Source organism: Mercenaria mercenaria, chromosome 14 (genome assembly GCF_021730395.1).
Source record: "Mercenaria mercenaria strain notata chromosome 14, MADL_Memer_1, whole genome shotgun sequence".
NCBI lineage: Eukaryota > Metazoa > Mollusca > Bivalvia > Venerida > Veneridae > Mercenaria > Mercenaria mercenaria.
Genome location: NC_069374.1, coordinates 63,622,147 through 63,635,305, shown reverse-complemented (window position 1 = coordinate 63,635,305; position 13,159 = coordinate 63,622,147). Strand labels below are relative to the sequence as shown.

The 13,159-nt window shown below is 34.8% G+C and overlaps 1 protein-coding gene across 1 annotated transcript in view; it reads left to right on the top strand.

The window, feature by feature from the left end:
- The window catches only part of LOC123527054 (uncharacterized), a 491,978-nt gene that overhangs the window by 231,553 nt on the left and 247,266 nt on the right, over window positions 1–13,159 (top strand). The gene's annotated exons all lie outside the window — the stretch shown is intronic.

Here is a 13,159-nt window from a genome sequence, read left to right as displayed (position 1 = left end):
CTTTACAAAGTTCAAATGCAGCCACACAGGGCGCATAATTCATCCTCTACTAGTATAGACACAGAGCGATCTGATCAGAGGGACAGAGTGAGACAAAGCCCCAACGACTGAGAGATCAGAATATAGTTACCAGACTGAAAGGTTATGGTCTATGAACCGTCCGACTGTCCTTCTGACATGTGCAAAGCAAGCAATATACCCCCTCATCTTTGATGGGGGGGGGGGGGAGCATAATAAGAATATACAAAACTCTAAGCCTTATGGTTTTGAAGGTTTAAATGAACTAAAAAGTCACTCAAACCTGTCCCGAAGCACTTGTTCTGCTCTTCTCCGCCATTTTTTTCTAAGGGTATGGTCTATTCCTTACAAAAGGGTGCACGAACGAAAAACAACCCAGATTGGCCGTGGCATTCACCAGTAATTACAATACGAACACAGAAATATAAACGCTGATATACAAAAATACGGTGGTATTGTATAAAAAAAATTGGTTTAATATACCTTGCAGAGCTACTTCCTTAACTTGTTTTAATAACACCCCTACAACAATAATCGAACCAACCATAATACCTGTCAAAAATTGGCGGCAAAATGTCTTTTGAGACACCTTTTGGCAGGTTACATCCTTTCAGGTGGTGTTCTCTAACAAATTTCACAACTGCCCGTTAAATCTTTTTAACAATTACAGTAATATGAGCCTGACAGTAATAAACGTAAACGTTGTTGTTGTTGTTGTTGTATAAATAGAATAACACGTTTTCTGTTTGAGGGGTTGCAGCGGATGTATTTATTTGCATTTTACGTTTTATTACGTGTAAGTTATACAGTTAGAAATTATAATAGCAGAGCTACCGGCGCCGCAAAGCGGCGCCGACAGCGTCGCATTACGGTTAAACGTATGAAAAATAAAATGAATAGAGAGATCTAACTGTGTATACTATCGAGTTGAAAATTCGTGGTACTTTTTGGAATCGGTGTTGTTCGGATTTTTTCAAGTACACTATGCACATAGTAATTAATCAGTAAAGACGTCAGTAGACGCTTACTGTTTACGGTTGACAAAAGCGTCTCGCTTACTGCTTTGAATATTGAATAAAAATGCAAATGAGCGTTTGATAATAAGAAATTAATGCTCAATACATTTTCTACGAAGAAAAAAAGAAATAAAACACAATATTTTCAGTTTGAAACGACTTTTGTCACGCTGCCATTACTGAACTTTATTATATATACTTATGTTTGTCCCATGACGTCATAACTCCAAATTGGTGTAGTGGTTAGCGAGTTCGCGTTGTAATCCAGAGGTCGTGAGTTCGAACCTCACCCGGACCACATTTTTTTTAAATTTTTATTTTTTATTTCATTTTTTTTTGTATTATTATGAGTTTTGAAAATATTGTATAACTAAAGTCTATTGTAATTAAATTTGGAGTTGGAACATTAACTTTTTACATTAAATCCTCATTGCCCAACATTCACACGCAAAGAAACAGAATTCCTTTGGCTATTGGCGTAATGAGATTCTGTTAGGTTTGAAATTTTCAAAGTTCAAGCTTTTCAATTTGAAGCAGTTATCATTTTGTGACTGGTTTCCAGTATGATAATAAGTTATGTAAAATTGTTGATGCAGTGCGTTTTAATAAGAATAACAGAAATTATTCAAATACGTTTTTTCTTTTCTTTATCTTGGTGCAGATGTTAATCTATACCAAACTTTCTTTTGATTCTATACAGAATATTTGTAGAGTTTTCACATGTCGAGAATTAATCTTGATGCAGTCTAAAACATGCATTCAGAAATCATGAATTATCATTAATAATTTTAATAGATCTAAAGAACATAAACTTCCTAAACGAATCCATAATTCCAGATAATTCCAGCAACACTCCTTTTAAAATTTTTAAAGGGCACTGGTGATTTTTCATGGGAGCTCTGCCTTTTAGGTAGCACCTACTTTCATATTACCTCTTACAGCAAATATCATACTTTGCAAAATTTACGGAAAGCCGCGACGGTGACGTCATGCACCGCGTTCTGGCACTGGCTTTAGGATTTTATTGTTTGTTTGCACTCCACGCAGAAACTTGACAGCCTTTACACTTCCTTATTGTTTTAAAAGTGTTTTTCAATTTCATTACATAAAAGAAGTAAAAAGAATCCTGTTGGCGCGGTTTACGAATTTCAATGACTAATTCGGGGTGCTCGGATGTTCTTGCAGACAACCAGTCTGCGTTTTGTACATAAATCGGAACTGGAAAACATCGAAAAAAATGGCTCAGTATATGCAGACAACAAAAACGAATAACTATATACGGACGTTACCGTCTCGGGGATTTTCATCCCCTATTATTGCTGTTTATGTATACCTAAAATAATATCGTGGATTACCTCTTAAACATTCAATATTAGAAATTAATATGAAAGTAGGTGCTACCTAAAAGGCAGAGCTCCCATGAAAAATCACCAGTGCCCTTTAAAAATTTTAAAAGGAGTGTTGCTGGAATTATCTGGAATTATGGATTCGTTTAGGAAGTTTATGTTCTTTAGATCTATTAAAATTATTAATGATAATTCATGATTTCTGAATGCATGTTTTAGACTGCATCAAGATTAATTCTCGACATGTGAAAACTCTACAAATATTCTGTATAGAATCAAAAGAAAGTTTGGTATAGATTAACATCTGCACCAAGATAAAGAAAAGAAAAAACGTATTTGAATAATTTCTGTTATTCTTATTAAAACGCACTGCATCAACAATTTTACATAACTTATTATCATACTGGAAACCAGTCACAAAATGATAACTGCTTCAAATTGAAAAGCTTGAACTTTGAAAATTTCAAACCTAACAGAATCTCATTACGCCAATAGCCAAAGGAATTCTGTTTCTTTGCGTGTGAATGTTGGGCAATGAGGATTTAATGTAAAAAGTTAATGTTCCAACTCCAAATTTAATTACAATAGACTTTAGTTATACAATATTTTCAAAACTCATAATAATACAAAAAAAAATGAAATAAAAATAAAAATTTAAAAAAAATGTGGTCCGGGTGAGGTTCGAACTCACGACCTCTGGATTACAACGCGAACTCGCTAACCACTACACCAATTTGGAGTTATGACGTCATGGGACAAACATAAGTATATATAATAAAGTTCAGTAATGGCAGCGTGACAAAAGTCGTTTCAAACTGAAAATATTGTGTTTTATTTCTTTTTTTCTTCGTAGAAAATGTATTGAGCATTAATTTCTTATTATCAAACGCTCATTTGCATTTTTATTCAATATTCAAAGCAGTAAGCGAGACGCTTTTGTCAACCGTAAACAGTAAGCGTCTACTGACGTCTTTACTGATTAATTACTATGTGCATAGTGTACTTGAAAAAATCCGAACAACACCGATTCCAAAAAGTACCACGAATTTTCAACTCGATAGTATACACAGTTAGATCTCTCTATTCATTTTATTTTTCATACGTTTAACCGTAATGCGACGCTGTCGGCGCCGCTTTGCGGCGCCGGTAGCTCTGCTATAAATTGTCATTTATCTCAATGTAAATTGCTTTTACACTTTATCATTTCCCATTTCTTTTGTGTTCAATAGATATATATTTTGTCTATGTATTATATGTTCATATAATTTCTTTATTATGATGTGAATTATGCTTCTTATCTTATGGTGGAATAAAAGATGTATCTATCTATATATCTATTAGACATACTTATTATATTTATCTAGACGTACCAAAATACTTGCTAAATATACTGACCGACACGTATCTTTAAAAGTGTAAACTGTGTCATTCAGGATGGACGTTTTGTCGTTTCATGCAGTGCTGCAGAAGACAAAGAATGAAACAAAAGAACACTTTTATCTAGTTAGCGCGACTTTTGCCTAAATCTTTCGTATAGCTAAAATATCTATGATACGTTATCAGGTTATCTGATTTGCCAACTTTGTCACGTGGATTAGGTCATTGTAAGTCATGAAAACGAGCTTAGTATGGGTGCGCCGAATAAAAAATGTTTAAGATTCCAAATGGAAGGGAGGTTATTGTTCATATTATGAAGCAATATACTGTGCAGAATGATTTCCCTTCGTTTGCATTTTTGTGAACGGAACTACATAAATGCATATAGTCCGTAAGTATTGACCCGGCACTCATTAATTGATCTTCGCCAATATTTTCGGGCGTTTTCGATAATTTACACGAAATATCTATATTACTAAAGTAACATAAACAGTTTACCGATGACACGGAGGCGTAGTTGTAAGGTGTATGACTTTCACGCACGTTACCACGAGTTCGAAATCACTTGGATCACTTTTTTTTAACGGAATGTAATGTAATATTATCGATACCTGCTTTATTTTTAAATCACTTTATGTATCATATTTCATGGATTGTAATTGTTTTCTCTTGTAGTACATGTATTTTTTTTCCGGAACGCTGATGACAGGTAAGTTTGTCTTTTTATCTAAGTTAGCGTTAAAACAATTTTATTCACTTTTTTACAACTGGTAAATAGGATAACTTTTAATAAATGAACCATAAATATCACGATACTTTTGATCAAATAAGTGGTAAATTTACATATAAAATTGGGGTGGGGGTGGGGATATGGTCAGACGCAAACTCCAACGCAGTGATCTCTCTTGCCGCTTCGCTCATTGATCACTGCCAACACAACATTCACGTGACCATGGTTCATCACGTGATGTCAGATCGGTTAAAAAATTAACTTATATATTAATATGTCATTATGATATACCAAACTTTTGACAATAACATATCTTGGCCAGCAGGAAAATATTCAAAAGCCTCCATCTGTTTCGGCTTGGGTCAAATGGCAGCATTATAAGATAAGATAAGATAAGAAATTTGTTTATTAACGTGACCTGTGTGAGCATATAAACATAATAACATACAATATTTAACAGTTAAACACACCCGGCCCAATGGGCCTATAAGTCACCAATCAATGTAATACAAAGAACATGTGTAATGTCACATGAAATGAGCATTTTTCTGAAACTTTAAAGAGAGATAATCAATAATTTAAATATCACTCCTACTACAACATAGTAATAACAAGCACTTATCACCGTATCATGAATGTAAATGCAAATACACAGAAATATCTAATAAATACTGTTAAAACTAAATACACAGAAATACATATAAATATACTGAAAAATAAGTAAATTTTCTACTCATATTATTTGGTTTTAATTTATCTGGTGTTATATATTGCTTTTCTCCTCCTTAAGTAGCTTTTAACAATAAATTTTGCAACTTTACGAGGATAATTACGAGATGTACCAGTTTATCACTATCACTCAATACGGTAAAGTTATTATTGTTAAATTGGTCACTGAACATATCAGTTCGTATATCCCTGTAGAATGTACAGTTAATAAGAAAATGACACTCGTCTTCAATGGAACGTGATTGACAGAATGAACAAAGTCTTTCCTCCGGGCGTTCACCAATGTACCGTCCAGTTTCAATCCTAAGGGGCAAAATACCACATCTAAATTGAGCAAGCATAGAGCGTTCATATTTTCTCAGATTAAGCAGTGTATAATTCTCAGTCTTAAAAACGTTCTTAAATTTAGCATATGTCCTCAGTTTTGATACATTCGGCAAACTGTCTCTCCATATGTTACTGAAATAATTGTTCAGCTTTTCACTTACTGTCTGTAGATTAACGGCGCTTTTGTTTTCGTGGTGAACATTTAGGTTTAATTTGATTAAAACGTCTTTTAACTCACTGCACCAGTTACTACGACCATTCGTATAGTCAAGTTTGAAAACATATTTAGTTAAACGGTGGTCATCAAAGTTTATAAGTCTATTCCAGTATCGGATCATGTTCAGCCATCGACGGTAGTTGCTGGGAAGCCATCCAATATCTCCATTAATAGCAATCAGGGGAGCAAACCTGTGTACACCAAGAAAATAACGTATAGCCTTGTGTTGAATGTTATCTATAGTCTGGAATTTCCGGTATCCCCAAACTCCAGAGCAGTAGTCCAAAATGGGGGTAACGCCAGATACGTATAATTTTTCAAATGTTTCAGACCAATATCCTTTAAATTATGAATTTTCGAAATAATCTTTCCAGTGCCCTGCCGCGCCTTAGCAAGAATCTCGGCGTTTATGGGAGAAATCACCTTTATAATGAATGTAACACCCAAGTACTTGTATGTCTCAACCATTTCTAGAACGTTTCCACCAACAGTAAATATCTGATCGTTTGTGATGTGCGACCTTTCCTGAAGTGCATGCACTTGGATTTGTCAGTATTTATGAGGACACGCCACCGCTTACACCAGTTGTGTAAGACGTTTAACATGCTTTGTAAATCTTCCTCGGTTTCAGCAAACATGACTAAGTCATCTGCATAGAGCAGCATAGAAACTTTTCTTTCTCCCAAGTCAAAACCGAGGTCAAGGTCACACTTCACTAGATCATTGATGAAGATGGAAAAGATTGTCGGCGAAATATTGTCTCCCTGTTTTACCCCTGTCATGCAATCGAACCAGTTAGTAACTTTGTTGTTTATTTTAACGCATGAAACCGTATGCTGATAGATGCTCTTAACAGTACTATACATTTCCCGTCAATATCATTTAAAAGCAGCTTGTATAACACCATGTCCCTGTCAATAAAGTCAAAACACTTCCGGAGGTCGATATACGCTGTGAACACGGAAGGGTTATTACGAACTATACTGTTTAGAACAAAAACGTGATCTTCGCATGACCTATTTTTTCTAAAACCGTTATGCTCATCGGCCAATACGTCATTCTCGTCTAAGAACTGTTTAAGGATAACATGGTGTAATAGGCCTCAATTTCACCAAAAGCGATAATATAAGCTTTAAAAATGTCAAACGATAGAAATAAGGTACATATTGACAAGTTATAAAGTGACAGAAGTTCTCAAAAAAATCCTTCAGTTTACCTCCCCTGATAATTTTTTTCATGAGTTATCTCCCTTGAAAACTAGAAAATAAAATGTTTTTTTCCTACGGGGAATTTTAGATTTCTTTTTGATTTTTGTATCAGAATCATATAATGCAGCTTTCTACCACAAAATTTTCTCGAAACTCAAGTTTAGATTCTCGTAAGCAACGAATTTATATATTTCCCATAGACATCAATGTTAACTTCAATACAGATTATCTCCTCAAAAAATGATAAAATTTAAAAAATCTCTCGGTGAAAAGTTTTTAATTTTGAATGACTTTAAAGTGACCAAATTTCATTTAAATATTACCATCCAGTTACAAGATATGAAATATGGCTATTACACCATGTTATCCTTAAGCCGTTTATCGATGACAGCACTGTATAATTTACTCACACATGATAATAGACTAACTCCCCTATAGTTCATTGGTATACGTTTGTCTGAATTTGGATCCTTCAAAATGGGACAAATGATAGCCTTTCTCCATATCGACGGAATAATGGATGTATCGAACAGTAACTGAAATAATTGCTGTAATATGGCGATAATTGGCGGATTTTTAAGTACCGCATACGGGATCTCATCGTACCCACTAGCTGACCGAGATTTGGCATGCATAATCACATTAGCGATTTCTTCCATACTTATATTACAGTTTAAAATGTCGTTTTCTAAGTATAAAGGATCGTCCATTCTGCTTTCTAATAAGAGTTTATGTACCGTGTTCACTGTCAAATTCATTGTTGTCTTCCCCATTATAAAGATTCTGAAAATCTCGCCGCCATTTTTCGAGTACTTCTCTTTCATTTCGTACAGTAAATCCATTATCATCGATAATTTCAATAGGTATCGATATGTCATTTCTTGGGCCCAATTTCCGTATCTTATCCCAAAACTCTTGCGGGTTGTTAGTAGATATCGTTTCTATCTCTATGGCCTGTGACTGTCTATATGCCCGCACTGTTTGGTTCAGTATTTTAATCAAAACGATTTCTCGATTGTAAATATTCCCGTCGCAATGCAGTTCTAACATTTCTATTGTCATTGCACTCTAGAAACGCTCTTTCTTTGATTCTCATATCATTCCATAATTCGGTTAATGCTTCGTTCCAGAAAGGTTTTTTCGTCCTGTACCGTTTTGCCGATCTACTAGATGTATTATACTTTGGTAATTTCCGTTCCATTTCAGATATGATAGCTTCGCACAAATTGCTATAATATATTGTCAATATTTTCCTGAGATTCTCGACACCTTTCTATCTGTGCTATTATATCTGTCAACGCAAGTCTCGTTAACTGGCTGTCCATAAAGTCGTTCGGTATATTTCTAGTGTTAAATCGGTGTCGCTTAATCTCTTGATCTCCAGACAACGCTTGACCTACATTTACACAGTATGATACGGTAAACTCTGTAATTACCGCTGAATGGTCGGGTAATCTCGACCTTTCTCCTAATAGGTCATGCAAATTATGTTCATCCGCAAGCGACTGTACAGTTAATATATTTATTGCCGGGGAGATGGCCTGGACTCCTACTATGGTACGTCAGTGGAAAACTGTTTCTGGCTTTGTGTCTCGTATCTGTAACACTGCAATGACCAGACTCAATAAACGAATAGCAGTCTGGGCTAGCTACAAATTTGGTACTTCTTGTAGAAATTGGTTTTTCCATGTTAAGAAAAAGTTTGAGGAATGTCAAATTGATTACAATATTTCTGAATATGTACCTAAGAAATATGTCACTGACAAGATCACTAAAAATGTTGAAGAAAATTACCTAAGAGCTTGGTTTACTGGTATAAATAGAGTAGAAAGTGCTAGTGGTAGAGGCCGAAATAAGCTCAGAACTTATTGTACACTGAAACCTGAATACAAAGTTGAAGAATATTGTCAACTTATTATGCCTATATCACATAGATCTGCATTGTGTAAATTCAGATGTGGGGTAGCTCCCATCCGTCTTGAGATGGGCAGATATGAAGGGTTGCAAGTTGAAAATAGAACCTGTCCTTTTCTTTGTAATACGGTTGAGGATGAAATACATGTCTTACTGAATTGTAACTCAAATTTTGAATCTTTGTCTGATCCTGAAAAGCTTAAATTTGTGTTAACGAACCCAGCATTATTGAGATTAAGTGCAAAAACCTGCTGTGCAATACTTGATCGAAGATGTCAATTTCTTAGTAAATGACATGTATATAATAATTTTCAAATGTCAAACTATTTTAGGCCAGTGTAAATTTATCCATTGTTTAAAGGTATTGATGATATTTATCTATCACTCAAAATGCTCTCGTTAATCTAACATATGTTTGGTGTGACCAAGCATGTTTCATTATTTTAGACCATTTTGTAATGTTGAGCTTATTGCCATAGTATTAGGAAATTCAGTGTTTTAAGTAACTAGATTTTAAGGCAGTTTTAAACTAAGATTAACAAGGGTATTTTGAATTTTATCTGTCTGATATGTATATATCAAGTAGTTTCATATTGCAGCTGGAACTCTTTAACTCGAAGTCGGTTGGACCAATGTAAACACTTCGATTTTAAATAGTCGAAGTTCGACTTAAACATTTTCAATTTAAACAAAGTCAGACTGGAATAAATTTAGATTGGGACTGAAAGATATGTTCGACTTAAGCGAAAGTTCAACTTAAGCGAGTTCGGGTTATCGAGTTTGAACTGTATTTGTGTGCTATTTATTGAACTATGTAAAATGTTTTAATAATTGTCTGTTACAAATCTTTAATAGATTGGCTATGCATGTATGTTCCATGTAAATTGATTGTTTTTATGTATGTAAACATGTATAGAACGGAAAATAAACTTTGAAAACTCCTTTAATGACCTACAATTGTTAAAAACGTCATGCGGGACGCAAATATAATCTGCCACAGCTCGACCTTTCCTTGATATTGACGTATATTCGGTGTCATTAAATCTTCCATTTAGCACACAAAATTTTGCCTCATTCAAAAATTCGATCATTTCGTGTCCGTGCTGATTAACAGTTTTATCTATGCATTTTCTTTCAGGAATTTCATCAACTCCACTCATTATGTCTGATAGTGACCCGATTCTAGAGTTTAAGTCTGCAGCAATATATATAGCGTCACTATCATTATTGATATAGATCTGCGCTAACAAATGTGCATAAAATCCTTGCCCAGGCGAGTTTTCAGGTGGTAAATAGCATGAATAAAGCACAAAATTATAGTCCGTCTCTTTATTCTCAAATTTTAAACCGAAAATACCATCAAAGGATTTATCAATGATTGACACATCATACTGATCGAAAATCGAAAATAATAGTGAACCGCGTCAAAGATCAACGTCGACATATTCGTTTGTTTACTTTCAGTTTCGTTTCAGGATACAAAACGTTTTCGTAAACATGATGTTTGTAAACATTAAATATTGCGTTTTGTAACCGAAACTCAGGGTTCAATCTTTTAGTGTGTCTTGTATAAGAAAGACGTGAGCTCAAGCTAAAACAAAACATATTCAAACAGTAGAAAGGTCATTTTGTAAATAGAGAAATTTTGATTTGAAAACATATAAACACGGATGACCTAGTAAACGCACTGTACTTACCGATCGTGTAAATAAATATCTATTTTCATTCAAAATCATTATTTTTTTTCATTAGGGAACATTTGCCTGTGCTTAAAGAAGTGTAAACTTCGAAAACATGGGGGAAAAATAATTAAATAATCATATAACTAAAAGAAGTCCACTTAACTGAATTTTAGCTAAAAACATTGTGTTGGCAGTGATCAATGAGCGAAGCGACAAGGGAGATCACTGCGTTGGAGTTTGGGTCAGACGTAGGACTCGAACCCACAACCCTAATATTAGCAGCTAAACGCTTTGTCCGCACAGCTACTTGCATATGCGACTGAATATCAATTAAGAGTATGTTCGGATACCGTAAATAATTTACGGAAATATTATTACGGAATATACAATACGCCAGCGATGATTCAGACAAAAGGCGGACTCGTATACATATTATTATGTATTACTTACGGATAAATACATCTAACAACACAATCATGTCAGTACGAATAATCTGTACTTCTGTAAGTTTTATATGAACGTATAACCGTTATACTGTTGTATTTTGTTTTCTTTAACGATTATATTATAAAAGCTATTATACATTGCAAGAACTTTAAGCCTAATTGTCTTTAACCGGATAAAAATGAAATGCATTGACAGAACTGAAGAGGCAGAGGCAATTTGTAAGATACTGGACTCTGAGATTGCCCGATGCACTTTATTGTATCTTGCATGGCAAACAAGGTTGTTTATTTTTATTTGTTTATTTTTTTTATTTCATTTTTATTTTTTGGTTCTATTGCTAATACCCAGTTAATACATGAACACTAACGAACACATGAACTGCCAATGCAATTATCAAGAAATAAACAGGACAGCATTGGCCTCTCTTCTATTAACTATTTATTGCCTAAGGTTTCGGGCCAGGGGTTTCTAAGCAAGCAGGCAAAGTTTGCTAAATGGAAGCTAAGTACTGTGCATGATTCATTATAATATAGTTTACGGGATAAGACAAATAGTTCTAACATACCCTAACATATCTCATAACTTGTTGCATCCAAAACCTCGCACAGAAAAAAGTTCGGAGTGTGCACAACATACTTCAGTAGGTGAAAACGTTTCAGAATATCTATATAGGGTGCCTTGTGTTCACTTTCGTCGCGCTTACATAAACAGTTTTTGTGAAATAATGGCGACCTTAACCATTACGCATGTATACGTTATCACCATAGTCCCATTTCAACAAAGTTTTCAAAGTTTCTCCCTAAAACAGTACTTGATTATTTTGTAAACTTTCTTGTGCCGCTTGGACAAAACATTAACGAATATTGCATCCATCTGCGAAAACCACACAAAACGAACAGCTCCGTGCATATTTCGTCGAATTCCCTTAACGCAGATGCTTCATATATTTTTTTGTAGTTTTGATAGTCCCTAAAAGGGGTCAACTGAAACCTTTCGAAACAAAATGAGAGGACCATACGACCACGTGTTTTTCTTCTATCTATATCAATATCCCCCACCACACACACAAACACACACACACACACCAACTCCCCTAAATTGAACCACGAATACATTGTTTGAATAAATTGAATAGAAGACGTTACAAGGACTATACAACCACGTGTTTTTCTTCTATTTATATCAATATCCCCCACCACACACACAAACACACCAACTCCCCTAAATTGAACCACGAATAAATTGCTTGAAAACTGAATAGAAGACGTTACAAGGAGTTGGCTAAGATCCTGTAAGTGATTCAATGAGGAAATTTGTTAAATGGTTTTTCTTCTATTTTAGCATTGGATCCAAGAGTAACATAAACAAGACTTGAGAATGTGCATTACAAGGAAGCTACAGATCAATTTCTAAAAAGTGTTCGAGTCCATCATATGCGAAGAAGCTGCTTAAATACTTTTTTTTCATTTCTGGTGATCCCTAGAAAAGGCCCAGGCGGAACCATTTGAACAAACTTAAGAGGGTGGGGAGGAGGGCTACAAACCAAATTTACTAAAGATCATTAAATGTTTCATGGGAAGCAGATGATTAATGTATTTGTTTTCTATTTTTTGGCTGGTGTTTCCTCATAAAGATCAAGCTCAACCTGGAGGATGACACTACAAGAGTATTTCAGATCAAGTTTGCCGATGATTCCTCAAGTGGCTCATAAGAAGTTATTTAAGGGTTTTATTATTATTATTATTATTATTATTATTATTATTATTATTCGTCCATCTGCCCCTGGTGGCTCCTGAATGCCAAGCCAAAACATTTGAACATAATTTGGTTACCTAACAAGAAGTCCTACAGAAGGGCATAATACTACAAACCTAGATCCCTTAAGTGTTTCATGAGAAGAAGTCTTGTATCGTTTTCTATTTTTAGATCTGGCGGACCCTAGTACAAAGTGAAACTGAGAGAGGACTTATCTGGCGGACCTTTGTACAAAGTGAAACTGAGAGAGGACTGATCTGGCGGACCCTAGTACAAAGTGAAACTGAGAGAGGACAGATCTGGCGGACCCTAGTACAAAGTGAAACTGAGAGAGGACTGATCTGGCAGACCCTTGTACAAAGGACTGATCTGGCGGACCCTAGTACAAAGTGA